Source organism: Hemicordylus capensis, chromosome 4 (genome assembly GCF_027244095.1).
Source record: "Hemicordylus capensis ecotype Gifberg chromosome 4, rHemCap1.1.pri, whole genome shotgun sequence".
NCBI classification, from domain to species: domain Eukaryota; kingdom Metazoa; phylum Chordata; class Lepidosauria; order Squamata; family Cordylidae; genus Hemicordylus; species Hemicordylus capensis.
This window is the reverse complement of record NC_069660.1, coordinates 973,505-979,966: the sequence shown is the minus strand read 5'-3', so window position 1 is coordinate 979,966 and position 6,462 is coordinate 973,505.

The following is a 6,462-nucleotide window of genomic DNA, read 5'->3' as shown; positions in this document are numbered from 1 at the left end:
CCCCATTCTGCTCTATTATGGGTTGGCCACGCCTTCGTGGGCTTGTACACAGACCCCTCTCTCACACTATGCTTGCATGGTCTGCTAAGCCCCTCACCCTTACAGTTTGCCCCAGAGGGGGCCAGATGATGGACTGATGACCTGGACACCTCCATGGTGGCTGTATGAGGACCAAGGCTTGCATTGGTTTTGATGGGGATTGTCACAGAGCTCATGAAGGCCTCGGGCCATTGAATCCTGCCTTCTGAAGCAACTCTGGGCTCTGCTTCTCCCCTAGTGCCTCTACCAACAGCATAGTGCGTGAGCCCCTAATAATGGCAGTGAGGTGGTAGGTGGGGTCCCTTGGAGGACAGTCCTGTCGAGGGGTCTCTGTTCCAGCCTCTGTCCTTGAAGGAGTCCAGCTGGTGCAGGTGAGTGAGTGAGTTCCATTTTCTTAAAACAGCCCTAGGAGACAGACAGGCTTGTCTTGGGCCATGTCATGATTTTCATAGCTGACGTTTGTGTTGATACCCAGTTCAGAGTCCAGTATGGCCTTTGCTACATCGTGTTACCTTTCCTACAATTCTAGAGGAAGGGGCCCTACGCCATCTCGGAAGGCGTAGAGGCAGATCTGTTTGGCTACAGGTAGGCTGCAGCTGTGTCCCTTGCCCCTGAAAAGGAGTAGCAAAAGCCGAGTGAAGTACTTTGCCAATGCAGAATGAGCCGCTATGCAACCCAGCATCACTGTATCTGGTGGAAGAATGTCCTTGGAGCAGGGTTTCGATAGTTGAGTGCCAAAACTTCATTTTTGGTACGGAATACACCCAGCCCACTTTTGCATTGTCCCAACATCTTCAGAGATTGCTCTATAAGCTGGAATCCAGGTTTGAGTTATGCAGATGGCAGGGGTGTTGTGTGAGAGAGCACAGGTTTAGGACGAGGGTGTGATGTAAAACCTGCCCTGAGACCACAAGGTGGCCACACAACAGCCACTTCTGGCACTGAGCCAGGTATTGGACGAGAGGACTTCCACGGTCCCTTTCAGGTCTCATAAGGAGAGCCCTGCTGGACCAGGCCCAAGGAGGCCTATCTAGTCCAGCATCATGTTGCACACAGTGGCCCACCAGATGCCCCTGGGGAGCCTCTCCTCCATGGAGGGGTTGTCCAAACCCCTTTTAAAGCCATCCAAACTAGTAGCCAACACCACATCTTGTGGCAGAGAATTCCACAAGTTGATTATGTGTTGTGTGAAAAAGTACTTCTGTTTGCTGCTCCTAGATTTCCCAGCGATCAATTTCATGGGATGACCCCTGGTTCTAGTGTTATGTGAGAGGGCAAAGAATTTCTCTCTCTTCACTTTCTCCACACCATGCATGATTGTATAGACCTCGATCATGTCTCCCCGCAGTCATCTTTTTCTAAACTAAAAAGCCCCAGGTGTTGTAGTCTTGCCTCATAAGAAAGGTGCTCTAGGCCCCTGATCATCTTGGTTGCCCTCTTCTGCACCTTTTCCAATTCAACAATCTCCTTTTTTAGATGTGACCAGAATTGTATGCAGTACTCCAGGTGTGGCTGCACCATAGTTTTGTATAAGGTCATTATAATATTAGCCGTTTTATTTTCAATCCCCTTCCTAATGATCCCTAGCATGGAATTTGCCTTTTTCACAGCTGCCACACATTGCGTCGACACTTTCAACAAGCTGTCCACCACGACCCTAAGATCCCTCTCCTGCTCAGTCACCGACAGCTCAGATCTCATCAGCGTATACCTGATTTTGTCCCAATGTGCATCACATTACATTTGCCAACATTGAACTGCATTTGCCACTTTGTCGCTCACTCCCCCAGTTTGGAGAGATCCTTTTGGAACTCCTCACAATCCGTTTTGGTTCACTCCCCGGAAGTGTTTGGTATCATCTGCAAATTTGGCCACCTCGCTGCTTACCCCTGCTTCTAGATCATTTATGAATAAATTAAAAAGCACCGGCCCCAGTACAGATCCCTGGGGGACTCCGCTTCTTACTTCCCTCCATTGTGAAAACTCCCCATTTATTCCTACTCTCTGTTTCCTGTCTTTCAACCAGTTAGCAATCCACACATGTACTTGTCCCCTTATTTATCCCATGACTGCTAAATTTCCTCAGCAGTCTTTGATGAGGAACTTTGTCAAAGGTTTTTTGGAAGTCCAGCTATGTCAACTGGATCACCTTGATCCACACACTCGTTGACACTCTCAACGAACTCCAAAAGATTTGTGAGGCAAGATTTACCTTTGCAGAAGCCATGCTGGTTCTCCTTCAGCAGGGCCTGTTATATGTGCTTTACAATTCTATCCTTGATATTTTTCATCAGTTTGTCTGGAACAAATGTTAAACTAATAGGCCTGTAATTTCCTGGATCACCCCTGGATCCCTTTTTGAAAATTTGTGTTACATTTGCTGCTTTCCAGTTCTCCAGTACAGAGCCCGATTGCAGCGATAAGTTACATATTTTAGCAAGGAGGTTGGCAATTTCACATTTGAGTTCTTTGAGGATTCTTGGATGGATGCCATCGGGCAATTTGCTAGTTTTCCGTTTTTCCAGACAGTTTAGAACATCATCTCTTGCCACTTCTATCTGATTCAGTTCTTTAGTCTCCATTCCCGAAAAGCTTGTTTCAGGAACAGATATATGCTCAGTATCCTAACTGCCATGAAGATGGACGCAAATAACTCATTTAGCTTCTCTGCAACCTCCATATCCTCCTTAATAATCCCTCTCACCCCCTCATTGCCTAATAGTCCAACTGCCTCCCTGGCAGGTTTCCTGCATATGATGTATTTAAAGAAGTTTTTGTTATTCCCCTTAATGCTTTTAGCTAAATGTTCCTCAAACACTCTTTTCACCTCCCTCATTGTCACTTTGCATTTCTTTTGCCAGAGTTTGTGTTCCTTTCTCTTCTCTTCATTTGGACAGGCCTTCCAGTTTCGAAAGGAAGTCATCTTCTCTTTTATGGCTTCCTTGACTTTACCTGTTAGCCGTGCTGGCATCCTCCTGGACTTAGTGGTACCTTTCCTCCTTTGGGATATACAATCTACCTGGGCTTCTAGTATTGTGGTTTTGAGTAAACTCCATACACGCTGGAGCATCCTTTCAGCTTTCTTTTCACCATACTCCTCATTTTGGAGAAGTTTCCATTGAGGCTGGAGGTGGCCTATATGTACCAGACTAGTAGCCATTGATTGGCTTGATTTCCATGAATTTATCTATGCTCCTTTTAAAGCCATCCAGGCTGGTGGCCATCACCATATGTACCTCAAAAAGAACCAAAAAGATCCCCCATAAAATTAGCAAAAGTGGGGTGGGTGGGAGAATAACCACAATATGATGGAAAATTACTGTATTGGAAAGTATATTTAATATGGAACAATAGAATAGAATAAAATAGAATAATGGTATATACAACAGGAAACAATAGAATCCCCAGTGGAAATGACCATATAAGAGCCCACGATAAGAGCCCACAGACTAGATGGTCTCTAAGTTGAAATTGATGGAGATGTCCACACACTACGGTGACCCTCGTTTTGAAACAGTTCTTTATCAAGTGCTGGTGGACATAGATCTTGGGAGTCGACATAAATCAGTATACTCAAATATCTTGATCTTAACAGACTGGTTGTATTGCCAAAGGTAGTACAAACATTCTTGCCTCAACAAGATTTGAGCTGAAGAAACACTCAATACTGTGCTACCTCTTCTGTTGCTTTGAGAAAATGCTCTTGTGAAAATAGGTGCACATGATCCATGTACACCAGAACTTGATAAAGAACTGTTTTGAAACGGGGGTCCCTGTAGTGTGCGGACGTCTTCAACAATTTCATCTCAGAGACCCCATAGACCCCAGAGGCCTTTATCGTTTACATGGTCATTTCCACTGGGGATTCTTTTGTTTCCTATTGTGTATATACCATTGTTCTGTTTGCATCCAATTGATCCATACTAAATATACTTTCCAATATAGTAGTTTTCCATAATATTGTGGTTATTCTTTTCTTTCCATTGGCTGGTTTTATGAGGATCTTCTTGGTTCCTTTTGTGGTACATGTACATAGATCCCAGTATGCTATAGAATTTTTGCTCTGCACATCCTGTGGCAGAGAATTCCATAGATTAATTATGCATGGTGTGAAAAGTACTTACTTTGCTCAGTCCTAAATTTCCTGGCTTCAGGTTCATGGGATGACCCCTGGTTCTAGTGTTGTGAGAAAGATTTTTCTCTGTCCACTTTCTCTACTCCATGCATAATTTTATAAATGTCGATCATGTCTTCCCATAGTTGCCTCTTTTCTAAACTAAAATGCCCCAGGTGCTTAGTCTTGCCTCATAAGGAAGGTGCTCCAGGCCCCTGATCATCTTGGTTGCCCTCTTCTGCACCTTTCCCAGTTTTGCCATGTCCTCCTCTGCCACAAGATGTGACAGCCAACAACCTGGATGGCTTTAAGAGGGGTTTGGATGACTTCATGGAGGAGAGGTCTATCAATGGCTACTAGTTGGAGGGCTAAAGGCCACCTCCAGCCTCAAAGGCAGGATGCCTCCGAGTACCAGTTACAAGGGAGTAACAGCAGGAGAGAGGGCATGCCCTCAATTCCTGCCTGTGGCTTCCAGCAGCATCTGGTGGGTCACTGTGCGAAACAACATACTGGACTAGATGGGCCTTGGGCCTGATCCAGCAGGGCTGTTCTTATGTTCATTAGATGTGGCAACCAGAATTGTATGCTGTACTCCAGGTGCGGCCATACCATAGTTTTGTAGAAGGGCATTATAATATTAGCAGTTTTATTTTCAGTCCCCTTCCTAATTATCCTTAGCATGGAATTGGCCTTTTTCACAGCTACCGCACATTGAGTTTACACTTTCAATGAGCTGTCCACCACGACCCCAAGATCCCTCTCCTGGTCAGCCTCTGACAGCTCAGATCCCATCAACATACACTTGAAGTTGGGGATTTTTGTCCCAATGTGCATCACTTGACACTTGCTAACATTTTGTTTGTTTGTTTGTTTGTTTCTTTGTCAAGTTTATACCCCCTCCCAAACTTATGTCTCTGGGTGGCTAACAACAAGTAAAACAGATACAAAAGTTAAAACAGTTCAATATATAACAACACATATAAAAGTTAACAATACAATAATTTAAAAACCATAAAAATAAACAAACAGTATTTTTTTAAAAAACCTGAGAAAGCTTGGGTAAAAAAATTGGTTTTCAAATGTTTTTTTTTTAATTGCGAGATGGGAAGGATTGTAACTCAGCAGGGAGCGCATTCCACAATCTTGGAGCAGCAACCGAGAAGGCCTGTCTCAGTGTGACCACCAAACGAGTTGGCGGTAACTGGAGACAGACCTCCTCAGGTGACCTCAATGGGTGGTGGGGTTCTTAGCGAAGAAGAGGCTCTCTTAAATACTCAGGACCTAAGCCGTTTAGGGCTTTATAAGTTATAACTAGCACTTTGTATTTTGCCTGGAAACCTATCGGCAGCCATTGTAACTCCATTAGCAAAAGAGTATGTGGTCTCTCCAAGATGACCCAGAGACCAACCTGGGTGCCGCATTCTGAACCAACTGAAGTTTACGGACTTCATACAAAGGCAGCCCCATGTAGAGCGCATTACAGAAGTCAAGTCTGGAGGTTACCAGCAGATGTACCACTGTTTTGAGGTCATTATCTCGAGAAACGATCGCAGCTGGCGTATCAGCTGGAACTGATAGAAAGCACCCCTGGCCACCGCCTCATCCTGAGAAACCAAGGAGAGGTGTGGATCCAGGAGTACTCCCAGACTGCAGACCTGTTCCTTTTGGGGAAATGTGACCCCATCCAGAACAGGTAGATCAAAATCGTCTCTTGAGTTCTGACCCCACACACTTAAGTACCTCCGTCTTATCTGGATTCAGCTTCAGTTTATTCTCCCTCATCCAGCCCATTACCGCTTCCAGGCAGGCATTTAGGGAGGATATGCCATCTCCTGAAGAAGTTGACATGGAGAAGTAGATCTAGGTGTCATCAGCATACTGATAACACCCAGCTCCAAATCCCCTGATGATCTCTCCCAGCGGTTTCATGTAGATGTTAAAAAGCATTGGAGAGAGTATGGAGCCTTGAGGGACACCATACTTAAGCTCAGATTTTGAAGAGCAACAATCTCCAATTGACACCATCTGGAACCTGTCCGAGAGGTAGGAGCGGAACCACTGTAAAACAGTGCCTCCCACCCCAACCCCCTCAGACGTTCCAGAAGGATACTATGGTCGATAGTATCGAAAGTTGGCGAGAGGTCCAAAAGGACCAACAGAGTCACGCTTCTTCTCTCAATTCCCAACTGGAGATCATCTATCAGGCTGACCAAGGCAGTCTCCACCCCACAGTCTGCCTGAAAACCAGTTTGAAATTGGTCTAGATAATCCATTTCCTCCAAGACCGCCTGGAGCTGAGGGGCCACCAC